The sequence below is a fragment of the Palaemon carinicauda genome, chromosome 2 (assembly GCF_036898095.1).
Source record: "Palaemon carinicauda isolate YSFRI2023 chromosome 2, ASM3689809v2, whole genome shotgun sequence".
NCBI classification, from domain to species: Eukaryota; Metazoa; Arthropoda; class Malacostraca; order Decapoda; family Palaemonidae; genus Palaemon; species Palaemon carinicauda.
The window spans coordinates 135622529-135637528 of record NC_090726.1 but is presented as its reverse complement, the minus strand read 5'-3'; the positions used below and the strand labels follow the sequence as shown (position 1 = coordinate 135637528).

Sequence of the window (15000 nt, the reverse complement as noted above, 5' to 3'; positions counted from 1 at the left end):
TAAAACTAGCAAAAGTTGAAATTACAAATTGACATGAAAACAAGTAATTGAATGTTTGACAAGCACCCAAGTAAATAAAACAAGCCAAAAAAGAAATAACTATTGAAAAACATTTTCAAGTTTGTATCTAAGAGGAGCGATTACAGACTCAGAATTGGGATGGTATGGTATGGTAGGGACAGAAAATAATAAGTAAAACTAATTTTCTGTCCCTACCATACCATCCCAATTTTGAGTCTGTAATCGCTCCTCTTATATTGTTGAGGATTTATACTGCATTTTCTTATCGCAATACTATTGGCAGAAATCTGATTTGCAACACACCAGACAGTGATGAGGGTATAGTTTATAGGATACCATGTTTATGTGGACATTTTTATATTGGACAATCTGGAAAATCATTAGATAAGCGAATTTTAAACCATAAGTATAATATAAGAACAAACAACAAAAGTAATGCCATTTGTATACATAATAATATATGTAGTTATCGAGTAGATTGGCAACAGTCACAAATTTTGTTCAAGAATACTGATTTTATAGAGAGGAATGTCATTGAATCAGCATGTATATTTTATAGTAGGAATAAGAATTTTAATTTATCTCCAGGCATATATAAATTGGATCCTTTTATCTTGCACACTATAAAGTGTCAATACAAACTTGAAAATGTTTTTCAATAGTTATTTCTTTTTTGGCTTGTTTTATTTACTTGGGTGCTTGTCAAACATTCAATTACTTGTTTTCATGTCAATTTGTAATTTCAACTTTTGCTAGTTTTATCCCCATGTTAAGTGACTTTTGCCTGTTGGGTAGTAATAGTATAATTTTATGTTTTTTTTTTTTTTTATGATTTGAAGCCTTTCCTGTATGTACAAACGTGTGTAATATTTCTTTGTATAATAAACGCTCCAAGAAAGGTCCATTGGCGGACAAAACTGTTGAGCATTTCTACATATACACAACTTTCAATTTTCCTTATGTAGACTACTATATATTGACTTATCTTCGTGCTGAGGAAGATTACATCTGTAATATATATACATATGTATATATATATTTATACATATATATACATATATATATATATGTATGTTTATATATATACAGTATAAATACATATATACATACACACACACACACATATATATATATATATATATATATATATATATATATATATATATATACAGAGTACATGTATATATATATATATATATATATATATATCATATATATAATATTTATATCATACTGTTTATATATTCAGTATATGCATAATATATATATATATATATATATATATATATATATATATATATATATATATATATATACATATATATAGACAGATAGATAGATATAAAGTTAGAAAAATAGAAAAATAAATCGATAGAAAAATAGATAGATAGATAGATGTAAGTTTTTCCTCTTTGATATTCGCTAGAATTCAACTTTTATTTTGGATAGAGACAACATTTTCATTTGAAAAAAAAAATGTGTATCATTCATGTAACAGAAAGCTCCTGTATTCTTAAAACAAAATAGACTATATACCTCAGACATGACTGTGGATTATGTTCATCGCACACACACACACAAACACACAAACACACACACACACACACACACACATATATATATATATATATATATATATATATATATATATATATATATATATATATGTATATACATATATAATCATCAGCCGGTACCATGGTACATAGGCTATGGTACTACTCATGACTTGAAAACAATGGTGAGAATTTCGGAGTGCCCTTCTTCTATAAGAGCTGCTTACCATAGCTAAAAAGTCTCGTCTACACTTATCAAGAGGAAAGTAGCCACTGAACAATTACATAGCAATAGTTAACCACTTGAGCAAAGAATTATTCGGTAATAGCACTGTTGTCGGATGTACGAGGACAGCGGAGAATGTGGTAAGAATAGGCCAGCCTATTTTGTGTATGTGTAGGCAAAGATAAAATGAGCCGTAACCAGAGGGAGGGATCCAATATTGTACGATCTGGCCAGTCAAAGGAGCCGATAACTCCCAGGCGGTAGTATCTCGACGGGTGGCTGGTGCCTTGGCACACCTACGACCTGTCGTTTGGACACACACACACACACACACACAAACACACATATATATATATATATATATATATATATATATATATATATATATATATACTGTATATATATCATCTCCTACATATATATATATATATATATATATATATATATATATATATATATATATATATATATATCCTTATGAGCTAAGGGTGGGGGGGGGGCGTTTGAGGGAAGCCTATATGTCTATCTACCATGTCATTAGCAGCCATTACCTGGCCCTCATTGGCCCTTGCTTGGGGGGGGGGAGAGGGGGCTTGGGCGCTTATATTATGTATATATGGTCAGTCTCTAGGGCATTGACCTGCTTGATGGGGCAACGTCTGTGACTGACTTTTCTCTCTTGTTTTTCATCCAGTTAGTTGAGTTAGATTATGGGATTTGGGGCCGGGGAGACCAATTAGTTTGGTGAGTAATTTTTATTTTCCCTTTTTGTTCAAGTTCCTTGTTGAACTCGTCTATTTCGAGATATTGCAATATCCTCTTGGAAATTACTGCTTAATTTGCATGTTTGAAGGAGATGGCGAATGTGTGCAAAAAAAAAAATTGTTTTGAAAGAGATGATGAATATGCTCCATCAAACTTATTTTAAGTTTGTGTTTTATGCAATAAAATTTGAGAAAATTATGAAGGAATTTTGAGTGTGTTTAGACTGGAAATAAACCACAGGGATTTTCTCATGAGATGGAAAATATAAGGATAAATTGAAAAAAAGGCAACGAATTTAGCAGTTGCTGAAGGGCGCCCTTTTCCATATACTTTATCAGGGGATGTTATTTCCTTAGATTTTTTTTAAAAACTTAGATTCAGCAGGAAGGTTTCCAATTTTGTTGATATGGGAAAATAAAACCAATATATTGGTTTCATAGAAACTGGATTACCCATTTTTTTGGTATGTATGTATGTATATATGTATATATATATATATATATATATATATATATATATATATATATATTATATATATATATATATATATATATATGTATATATATATAAAGTCTACATTAAGGTAAAAAAATCAAGGAATTCATTTAGAAAACTGAATCTCATTCCAACATCTGTCAAATGTCTCTAGATACAGAGAGAAAAGGCGTTTAAAGGTTTAAAGGTCACTCATGATGACAGAGGTAAGAGACAGTGACATTGCCCTATCAAGCAGGACAATGCCCTAGAGAGTGACTATATATATGCATATAATCAGCACCCAAGCCCCCTTGCCACCCAAAGCTAGGACCAAGGAGGGTCAGGCAATGGCTGCTGATGACTCAGCAGGTAGACCTGTAGGTTAGCCTCCCCAAACCCCCCATCCTTAGTTCTCAAGAATGGTGAGGTTACAGGGACCAAAGAAACTAACGAGCTTGAGCGGTACTCGAACCGCAGTCTGGCGTTCAGCAGTCAGGGACGTTACCACATCGGCCATCACAACCCTTTCTCGGAACTAAGGACTTGAATTCTGAAAACTTCTGAATCTTATTCCAACATCTGTCAAATGTTTTCAGAAACTGTACAAGTTTCTCAACTTCCAATCTGAAATTATGAAATACGGACTATCACATAAACCATTCTATGCACTATAGGTTCGCTTGCTGTGAGCGATCAGACGAAAATCTCCCACCATCACCAATCTGCAGATTAATATAAACTTTAGACTCATTTTATGTAAGAGGTTCTACAAAAATTATAATTGAATGTTTTAAAAATATATTCTATATAAAACTAAAAATTGGAAATTTAAACTATTACAAATTTAAAAAATCCCTAGATTAAGAAGAGGATAATTGTTGATTATTTACTATACACACCTAAGACATGTGCTTACACACTTAGACACATAAGCAGGCACATACACCACCACAGATATCATCCATATTGCTTTCATCTTGAAGGGAGTGTATGACTAGAATCCCATTGAATGTTAAGTGTTGGCTTTTAAATGGCGATGCTTACAGCTTGAGCTATCATGAGCTGGCCTTCGTTCCTCTCCTTCTGAACAATGTGTGTTCCATCAAATCATTCTGTATGTGGAGGTTTATCGTCGTGGATATCAATATAATGTTCATTTATTGACCCCCGATTTCTGCTGGCTTGCCTACATCAGGGTGTCGTGATTCACATATTTCCTCTGGGTAAACCAACACTATATTGATGTCCACGACCAGAAACCCTCTCATACGGAATGATTTGATGGAACACACATTGTTCAGAAGGTAAGGAACTACGGCCATCTCATAATAGATGGAGCTGTAAGCATCGCCATTTGAAGGCCAACACTTAACCATCAATGGGATTCTAATTATACACTCCCTTCTACCAGAAAGCCATGTGTGTGAATATGTCATACATATATATATGTATATATATATATATATATATATATATATATATATATATATATATATATATATATATATATAAATATATAAAAATTAATCAATTCATACATACCACTACCAAAGTGACATACATAAGGGTTTCGCTCTGACCAAAGAGCTCATCAGGTGGGTTTTGCCCACATCCATTATGGCAGGCTTGGTTCCCACGACCCTTTCTTCCTTCCCTTTTTTTTTTTATTTCCTTTTCATCTCAATTCATAATTCATCAGTACTTCATAAATGTATTATGATAATTCATGACTTATATTTGAGTCAGAAGAATAAGGGAAGAAATTTGAAACCTACTTCAGTTTTCTGGGCATTGAACTTACGGGTTTTTCCGCCGCGCCAGAGGTTGCCCTTCCTACTAAAATAGCTTTCAGCCAACTTCCCTCACTACAGCTAGCCTATTAAGATCAGTCATGACTTGTATTTGAGTTGGATTACTTAGAGAAGCAATTTGAAACCTACTTCAGTTTTCTGGGCATTGAACTTACGGGACTTTCCGCCGCGCCAGAGGTTGCCCTTCCTACTGAAATAGCTTTCGGCCAACTTCCCTCACTACAGCTGGCGTATTAAGATCAGTCATGACTTGTATTTGAGTTGGATTGGTTAGAGAAGCAATTTGAAACCTACTTCAGTTTTCTGGGCATTGAACTTACGGGTTTTTCCGCCGCGCCAGAGGTTGCCCTTCGTACTGAAATAGCTTTTGGCCAACTTCCCTCACTACAGCTAGCGTATTAAGATCAGTCATGACTTGTATTTGAGTTGGATTACTTAGAGAAGCAATTTGAAACCTACTTCAGTTTTCTGGGCATTGAACTTACGGGTTTTTCCGCCGCGCCAGAGGTTGCCCTTCGTACTGAAATAGCTTTCGGCCAACTTCCCTCACTACAGCTAGCCTATTAAGATCAGTCATGACTTGTATTTGAGTTGGATTACTTAGAGAAGCAATTTGAAACCTACTTCAGTTTTCTGGGCATTGAACTTACGGGTTTTTCCGCCGCGCCAGAGGTTGCCCTTCGTACTGAAATAGCTTTCGGCCAGCTTCCCTCACTACAGCTAGACTATTAAGATCAGTCAGGACTTGTATTTGAGTTGGATTACTTAGAGAAGCAATTTGAAACCTACTTAAGTTTTCTGGGCATTGAGCTTACGGGTTTTTCCTCCGCGCCAGAGGTTGCCCTTCGTACTGAAATAGCTTTTGGCCAACTTCCCTCACTACAGCTAGCCTATTAAGATCAGTCATGACTTTTATTTGAGTTGGATTACTTAGAGAAGCAATTTGAAACCTACTTCAGTTTTCTGGGCATTGAACTTACGGGTTTTTCCGCCGCGCCAGAGGTTGCCCTTCGTACTGAAATAGCTTTCGGCCAACTTCCCTCACTACAGCTAGCCTATTAATATCAGTCATGACTTGTATTTGAGTTGGATTACTTAGAGAAGCAATTTGAAACCTACTTCAGTTTTCTGGGCATTGAACTTACGGGTTATTCCGCCGCGCCAGAGGTTGCCCTTCCTACTAAAATAGCTTTCAGCCAACTTCCCTCACTACAGCTAGCCTATTAAGATCAGTCATGACTTGTATTTGATTTGGATTACTTAGAGAAGCAATTTGAAACCTACTTCAGTTTTCTGGGCATTGAACTTACGGGTTTTTCCGCCGCGCCAGAGGTTGCCCTTTGTACTGAAATAGCTTTCGGCCAGCTTCCCTCACTACAGCTAGCCTATTAAGATCAGTCATGACTTGTATTTGAGTTGGATTACTTAGAGAAGCAATTTGAAACCTTCTTCAGTTTTCTTGGCATTGAACTTACGGGTTTTTCCGCCGCGCCAGAGGTTGCCCTTCGTACTGAAATAGCTTTTGGCCAACTTCCCTCACTACAGCTAGCCTATTAAGATCAGTCATGACTTGTATTTGAGTTGGATTACTTAGAGAAGCAATTTGAAACCTACTTCAGTTTTCTGGGCATTGAACTTACAGGATTTTCCGCCGCGCCAGAGGTTGCCCTTCCTACTGAAATAGCTTTCGGCCAACTTCCCTCACTACAGCTAGCGTATTAAGATCAGTCATGACTTGTATTTGAGTTGGATTACTTAGAGAAGCAATTTGAAACCTACTTCAGTTTTCTGGGCATTGAACTTACGGGTTTTTCCGCCGCGCCAGAGGTTGCCCTTCGTACTGAAATAGCTTTTGGCCAACTTCCCTCACTACAGCTAGCCTATTAAGATCAGTCATGACTTGTATTTGAGTTGGATTACTTAGAGAAGCAATTTGAAACCTACTTCAGTTTTCTGGGCATTGAACTTACGGGTTTTTCCGCCGCGCCAGAGGTTGCCCTTCGTACTGAAATAGCTTTCGGCCAGCTTCCCTCACTACAGCTAGACTATTAAGATCAGTCAGGACTTGTATTTGAGTTGGATTACTTAGAGAAGCAATTTGAAACCTACTTCAGTTTTCTGGGCATTGACCTTACGGGTTTTTCCTCCGCGCCAGAGGTTGCCCTTCGTACTGAAATAGCTTTTGGCCAACTTCCCTCACTACAGCTAGCCTATTAAGATTAGTCATGACTTTTATTTGAGTTGGATTACTTAGAGAAGCAATTTGAAACCTACTTCAGTTTTCTGGGCATTGAACTTACGGGTTTTTCCGCCGCGCCAGAGGTTGCCCTTCGTACTGAAATAGCTTTTGGCCAACTTCCCTCACTACAGCTAGCCTATTAAGATCAGTCATGACTTGTATTTGAGTTGGATTACTTAGAGAAGCAATTTGAAACCTACTTCAGTTTTCTGGGCATTGAACTTACGGGTTATTCCGCCGCGCCAGAGGTTGCCCTTCCTACTAAAATAGCTTTCAGCCAACTTCCCTCATTACAGCTAGCCTATTAAGATCAGTCATGACTTGTATTTGAGTTGGATTACTTAGAGAAGTAATTTGAAACCTACTTCAGTTTTCTGGGCATTGAACTTACGGGTTTTTCCGCCGCGCCAGAGGTTGCCCTTTGTACTGAAATAGCTTTCGGCCAGCTTCCCTCACTACAGCTAGCCTATTAAGATCAGTCATGACTTGTATTTGAGTTGGATTACTTAGAGAAGCAATTTGAAACCTTCTTCAGTTTTCTTGGCATTGAACTTACGGGTTTTTCCGCCGCGCCAGAGGTTGCCCTTCGTACTGAAATAGCTTTTGGCCAACTTCCCTCACTACAGCTAGCGTATTAAGATCAGTCATGACTTGTATTTGAGTTGGATTACTTAGAGAAGCAATTTGAAACCTACTTCAGTTTTCTGGGCATTGAACTTACGGGTTTTTCCGCCGCGCCAGAGGTTGCCCTTCGTACTGAAATAGCTTTTGGCCAACCTCCCTCACTACAGCTAGCCTATTAAGATCAGTCATGACTTGTATTTGAGTTGGATTACTTAGAGAAGCAATTTGAATCCTACTTCAGTTTTCTGGGCATTGAACTTACGGGTTTTTCTGCCGCGCCAGAGGTTGCCCTTCGTACTGAAATGGCTTTCGGTCAACTTCCCTCACTACAGCTAGCCTATTAAGATCAGTCATGACTTGTATTTGAGTTGGATTACTTAGAGAAGCAATTTGAAACCTACTTCAATTTTCTGGGCATTGAACTTACGGGTTTTTTCGCCGCGCCAGAGGTTGCCCTTCCTACTAAAATAGCTTTCAGCCAACATCCCTCACTACAGCTAGCCTATTAAGATCAGTCATGACTTGTATTTTAGTTGGATTACTTAGAGAAGCAATTTGAAACCTACTTCAGTTTTCTGGGCATTGAACTTACGGGTTTTTCCGCCGCGCCAGAGGTTGCCCTTTTTACTGAAATAGCTTTCGGCCAGCTTCCCTCACTACAGCTAGCCTATTAAGATCAGTCATGACTTGTATTTGAGTTGGATTACTTAGAGAAGCAATTTGAAACCTACTTCAGTTCTCTAGGCATTGAACTTACGGGTTTTTCCGCCGCGCCAGAGGTTGCCCTTCGTACTGAAATAGCTTTCGGCCAACTTCCCTCACTACAGCTAGCCTATTAAGATCAGTCATGACTTGTATTTGAGTTGGATTACTTAGAAAATCAATTTGAAACCTACTTCGGTTTCCTGGGCATTGAACTTACGGGTTTTTCCGCCGCGCCAGAGGTTGCCCTTTGTACTGAAATAGCTTTCAGCCAACTTCCCTCACTACAGCTAGCCTATTAAGATCAGTCATGACTTGTATTTGAGTTGGATTACTTATAGAAGCAATTTGAAACCTACTTCAGTTTTCTAAGCATTGAACTTACGGGTTTTTCCGCCGCGCCAGAGGTTGCCCTTCGTACTGAAATAGCTTTCGGCCAACTTCCCTCACTACAGCTAGCCTATTAAGATCAGCCATGACTTGTATTTGAGTTGGATTACTTAGAGAAGCAATTTGAAACCTACTTCAGTTTTCTGGGCATTGAACTTACGGGTTTTTCCGCCCCGCCAGAGGTTGCCCTTTTTACTGAAATAGCTTTCGGCCAGCTTCCCTCACTACAGCTAGCCTATTAAGATCAGTCCTGACTTGTATTTGAGTTGGATTACTTAGAGAAGCAATTTGAAACCTACTTCAGTTTTCTGGGCATTGAACTTACGGGTTTTTCCGCCGCGCCAGAGGTTGCCCTTCGTACTGAAATAGCTTTCGGCCAACTTCCCTCACTACAGCTAGCCTATTAAGATCAGTCATGACTTGTATTTGAGTTGGATTACTTAGAAAAGCAATTTGAAACCTACTTCAGTTTCCTGGGCATTGAACTTACGGGTTTTTCCGCCGCGCCAGAGGTTGCCCTTTGTACTGAAATAGCTTTCAGCCAACTTCCCTCACTACAGCTAGCCTATTAAGATCAGTCATGACTTGTAATTGAGTTGGATTACTTAGAGAAGTAATTTGAAACCTACTTCAGTTTTCTTGGCATTGAACTTACGGGTTTTTCCGCCGCGCCAGAGGTTGCCCTTCGTACTGAAATAGCTTTCGACCAACTTCCCTCACTACAGCTAGCCTATTAAGATCAGTCTTGACTTGTATTTGAGTTGGATTACTTAGAGAAGCAATTTGAAACCTACTTCAGTTTTATGGGCATTTAACTTACGGGTTTTTCCGCCGTGCCAGAGGTTGCCCTTCTTACTGAAATAGCTTTCGTCCAACTTCCCTCACTACAGCTAGCGTATTAGTAGTCAGTCATGACTGATGATATTTGAAATTCAGTGGTGAAGCCAAGGGCCGTTGTTTTGCCAGGCGATGAAGCCAAGCATCATATTTAGGCCGGGCGGTGAAGCCAAGCGTCATTATTGTGCCGGGCGGTAAAGCCAAGCGGGCCAGGCGGTGAAGCCAAGCGCCATTGTAAGCCGGCCGGTGAAGCCAAGCGCCATTGTAAGCCGGGCGGTGAAGCCAAGCGCCATTGTAAGCCGGGCGTTGAAGCCAAGCGCCATTGTTGGGACGGGCGTTGAAGCCAAGCGCCATTGTTGGGCTGGGCGGTGAAGCCAAGCGCCATTGTTGGGCCGGGCGGTAAAGCCAAGCAGTCCAGGTGGTGAAGCCAAGCGCCATTGTAAGCTGGGCAGTAAAGCCAAGCGGGGCAGGCGGTGAAGTCAAGCGCCATTGTAAGCCGGGCGGTGAAGCCAAGCGCCATTTTTGTGCCGAGCGATGAAGCCAAGCGCCATTGTAAGCCGGGCTGTGAAGCCAAGCGCCATTGTAAGCTGGGCGATGAAGCCAAGCGCCATTATAAGCCGGGTGGTGAAGCCAAGATCCATTGTAAGCCGGGCGGTAAAGCCAAGCAGTCCAGGCAGTGAAGCCAAGCGCCATTGTAAGCCGGGCGGTGAAGCCAAGCGTCATTGTTGTGCCGAGCGATGAATCCAAGCGCCATTGTAAGTCGGGTGGTGAAGCCAAGCGCCATTGTAAGCCGGGTGGTGAAGCCAAGCGGGCCAGGCAGTGAAGCCAAGCGCCATTGTAAGCCGGGCGGTGAAGCCAAGCGCCATTGTTGGGCCGGGCGATGAAGCCAAGTGCCATTGTAAGCCGGCGGTGAAGCCAAGCGCCATTGTAAGCCGGTCGGTGAAGCCAAGCGCCATTTTTGTGCCGAGCGATGAAGCCAAGCGCCATTGTAAGCCGGGCTGTGAAGCCAAGCGCCATTGTAAGCCGGGCGATAAAGCCAAGCGCCATTGTAAGCCGGGCGGTGAAGCCAAGATCCATTGTAAGCCGGGCGGTAAAGCCAAGCAGTCCGGGCAGTGAAGCCAAGCGCCATTTTAAGCCGGGCGGTGAAGCCAAGCGTCATTGTTGTGCCGAGCGATGAATCCAAGCGCCATTGTAAGTCGGGTGGTGAAGCCAAGCGCCATTGTAAGCCGGGTGGTGAAGCCAAGCGGGCCATGCAATGAAGCCAAGCGCCATTGTAAGCCAGGCGGTGAAGCCAAGCGGGCCAGGCGGTGAAGCCAAGCGGGCCAGGCGGTGAAGCCAAGCGCTATTGTAAGCGGGGCGGTGAAGCCAAGCGGGCACGGCAGTAAAGCCAAGCGCCGTTGTTGGCCCGGGCGGTGAAGCCAAGCGCCATTGTTTTGCTGGGCGGTAAAGCCAAGCGGGCCAGGGGGTGAAGCCAAGCGGCATTGTAAGCCGGGCGGTGAAGCCAAGCGTCATTGTTTTGCTGGGCGGTAAAGCTAAGCGGGCCAGGCGATGAAGCCAAGCGCCATTGTAAGCCGGGCGGTGAAGCCAAGCGCCATTGTAAGCCGGGCGGTGAAGCCAAGCGCCATTGTAAGCCGGGCGGTGAAGCCAAGCACCATTGTAAGCCGGGCGATGAAGCCAAGCGGGCCAGGCAGTGAAGCCAAGCGCAATTGTAAGCCGGGCGGTGAAGCCAAGCGCCATTGTTGGGCCGGGTGATGAAGCCAAGCGCCATTGTAAGCCGGGCGATAAAGCCAAGCGCCATTGTAAGCCGGGCAGTGAAGCCAAGTGGGCCAGGCGGTGAAGCCAAGCGCCATTGTAAGCCGGGCGGTGAAGCCAAGCGCCATTGTAAGCCGGGCGGTGAAGCCAAGCGCCATTGTAAGCCGGGCGGTGAAGCCAAGCGCCATTGTAAGCCGGGCGGTGAAGCCAAGCGCCATTGTAAGCCGGGCGGTGAAGCCAAGCTGGCCAGGCGGTGAAGCCAAGTGCCATTGTAAGCCGGGCGGTGAAGCCAAGGGGGCCGGGCGGTGAAGCCAAGCGCCATTGTAGGCCGGGCGGTAAAGCTAAGGGGGCATGGCAGTGAAGCCATGCGCCATTGTAAGCCGGGCGGTGAAGCCAAGCATTATTGTTGGGCCGGGTGATGAAGCCAAGCGCCATTGTAAGCCGGGCGATGAAGTCAAGCACCATTGTAAGCCGGGCGATGAAGCTAAGCGCCATTTTAAGCCGGCCAGTGAAACCAAGCGGGCCAGGCGGTGAAGCCAAGCGCCATTGTAAGCCGGGCGGTGAAGCCAAGCGCCATTGTAAGCCGGGCGGTGAAGCCAAGCACCATTGTAAGCCGGGCGGTGAAGCCAAGCGCAATTGTAAGCCGGGCAGTGAAGCCAAGCACCATTGTAAGCCGGGCGGTGAAGCCAAGCGGGCCAGGCGGTGAAGCCAAACGCCATTGTAAGCCGGGCGGTGAAGCCAAGCGCCATTGTAAGCCGGGCGGTGAAGCCAAGCGCCATTGTTGGGACGGGCGTTGAAGCCAAGCTCCATTGCTGGGCCGGGCGGTGAAGCCAAGCGCCATTGTTGGGCCGGGCGGTAAAGCTAAGCAGGCCAGGTGGTGAAGCCAAGAGCCATTGTTGGGCCGGGCGGTGAAGCCAAGCGCCATTGTTGGGCCGGGTGGTAAAGCCAAGCAGGCCAGGTGGTGGAGCCAAGCGCCATTGTAAGCTGGGCGGTAAAGCCAAGCGGGCCAGGCGGTGAAGCCAAGCGCCATTGTAAGCCGGGCGGTGAAGCTAAGCGCCATTGTAAGCCGGGCGGTGAAGCCAAGCGCCATTGTAAGCCGAGTGATGAAGCCAAGCGCCATTGTATGCCGGGCGGTGAAGCCAAGCGCCATTGTAAGCCGGGCGATGAAGCCAAGCGCCATTGTAAGCCGGGCGGTGAAGCCAAGCTCCATTGTAAGCCGGGCGGTAAAGCCAAGCAGTCCAGGCAGTGAAGCCAAGCGCCATTGTAAGCCGGGCGGTGAAGCCAAGCTCCATTGTAAGCCGGGCGGTAAAGCCAAGCAGTCCAGGCAGTGAAGCCAAGCGCCATTGTAAGCCGGGCGGTGAAGCCAAGCGTCATTGTTGTGCCGAGCGATGAAGCCAAGCGCCATTGTAAGTCGGGCGGTGAAGCCAAGCGCCATTGTAAGCCGGGTGGTGAAGCCAAGCGGGCCAGGCGGTGAAGCCAAGCGCCATTGTAAGCCGGGCGGTGAAGCCAAGCGCCATTGTTGGGCCGGGCGATGAAGCCAAGTGCCATTGTAAGCCGGGCGGTGAAGCCAAGCGCCATTGTAAGCCGGGCGGTGAAGCCAAGCGGGCCATGCAATGAAGCAAAGCGCCATTGTAAGCCAGGCGGTGAAGCCAAGCGGTCCAGGCGGTGAAGCCAAGCGCCATTGTAAGCGGGGCGGTGAAGCCAAGCAGGCCAGGCGGTGAAGCCAAACGCTATTGTTGAGCCGGGCGGTGAAGCCAAGCGCCATTGTTTTGCTGGGCGGTAAAGCCAAGCGGGCCAGGTGGTGAAGCCAAGCGCCATTGTAAGCCGGGCGGTGAAGCCAAGCGTCATTGTTTTGCTGGGCGGTAAAGCCAAGCGGGGGAGGCCGTGAAGCCAAGCGCCATTGTAAGCCGGGCAGTGAAGCCAAGCGCCATTGTTGGGCTGGGCGATGAAGCCAAGCGCCATTGTAAACCGGGCGATGAAGCCAAGCGCCATTTTAAGCCGGGCGGTGAAGCCAAGCGGGCCAGGTGGTGAAGCCAAGCGCCATTGTAAGCCGGGCGGTGAAGCCAAGCGCCATTGTAAGCCGGGCGGTGAAGTCAAGCGCCATTGTAAGCCGGGCGGTGAAGCCAAGCGCCATTGTAAGCCGGGCGGTGAAGCCAAGCGCCATTGTAATCCAAGCGATGAAGCCAAGCGGGCCAGGCGGTGAAGTCAAGCGCCATCGTTGTGCCGTGTGATGAAGCCAAGCGCCATTGCTGTGCCGGGTGATGAAGCCAAGCGCCATTGTAAGCCGGCCGATGAAGCCAAGCGCCATTGTAAGCCGGGCGGTGAAGCCAAGCGGGCCAGGCGGTAAAGCCAAGCGCCATTGTAAGCAGGGCGGTGAAGCCAAGGGCCATTGTATGCCGGCGGTGAAGCCAAGCGCCATTGTAAGCCGGGCGATGAAGCTAAGCGGGCCAGGCGGTGAAGCCAAGCGCCATTGTAAGCTGGGCGATGAAGCCAAGCGGACCAGGCAATGAAGCCAAGCACCATTGTTGTGCCGGGCGATGAAGCCAAGCGGGCCAGGCGGTGAAGCCAAGCGCTATTGTTGTGCTGGGCAGTGAAGCCAAGTGGGCCAGGTGGTGAAGCCAAGCGCCATTTTAGGCCAGGCGGTGAAGCCAAGCGTCATTGTTGGGCCGGTAGGCGAAGCCTAGTGGGCAGTACGGTGAAGCCAAGCATCAATTTTTGGCCGGTTGGTGAAGCCAAGCGTCATTTTACCCACTTAAACAAGACACGCTCATTCATCATTCAGAGTTTTTTCACCTGCATAGCGAGTCCTTAAGCCTAAAAAAAAGACCTTAAACCTAAAAAAAAAAAACCTTAAACCTAAAAAAAAACCTTAAACTTAAAAAAAAACCTTAAGCCTAAAAAAAAAAAACCTTAAACCTAAAAAAAAAAAGAAGAAAAAGAAGATACTATTCCTTTCATGAAATTGTGAGGGCATCAACTCGGCAATTGTAAGGACCAAAGCTTACTCTGTTCATCCCAGTTCTTCAACCTTCATCAGCAGCCATTTGATATTAGAACACCTTTCCAGACTGACCTGCTCCGAAGAGGCGCAGCTTCCTTCACTAGCTGATTATCTTGGTCCAACCTTTAAGGACAAGACTGCCTACTAGAAGAAGCCTAGCTCTTTCCCTCTGCAGAGCCGTTCTTCTAGATTATTCCCCCAGAACCACCCGAAGGTTGATATCCGAAAGAATAGATCTAGATATCCGACCATTTGTACACTTGACAAACGGCTTGTACTCGTCCATCAAGGTACAAAGCATACTAGTCTCAGTGAGGTTTCTTCCCTCAGTAGGCCATTGTCTTCCAGGTTATTCCAAGAATTGTAATTCAAGCTGGATAGTAAGCCTTGTATCCTCCAAGCTGGTCAGTCCTTCCAAGTATCCTCCCTGTAGCTGTCTGTCAGTCAGTCAGTTTAAAGATGCGGGGGGGGGGGGGGGGATCTCCTTCCTGTGGATATTGTATCTCGAACTTGTCCTGATTGGATTGAGCACAATTATCTGAAGGTTTGGTCCTGGCAAAACTCGGCTGAATCTCCTTACCCTCACAAAATAAACTGAA

At 44.9% G+C, this 15000-nt stretch overlaps 1 protein-coding gene across 1 annotated transcript in view; it reads right to left on the bottom strand.

Moving 5' to 3' along the window:
* The window catches only part of LOC137620240 (golgin subfamily A member 6-like protein 24), a 20555-nt gene that overhangs the window by 3812 nt on the left and 1743 nt on the right, over nucleotides 1-15000 (bottom strand). The gene's annotated exons all lie outside the window — the stretch shown is intronic.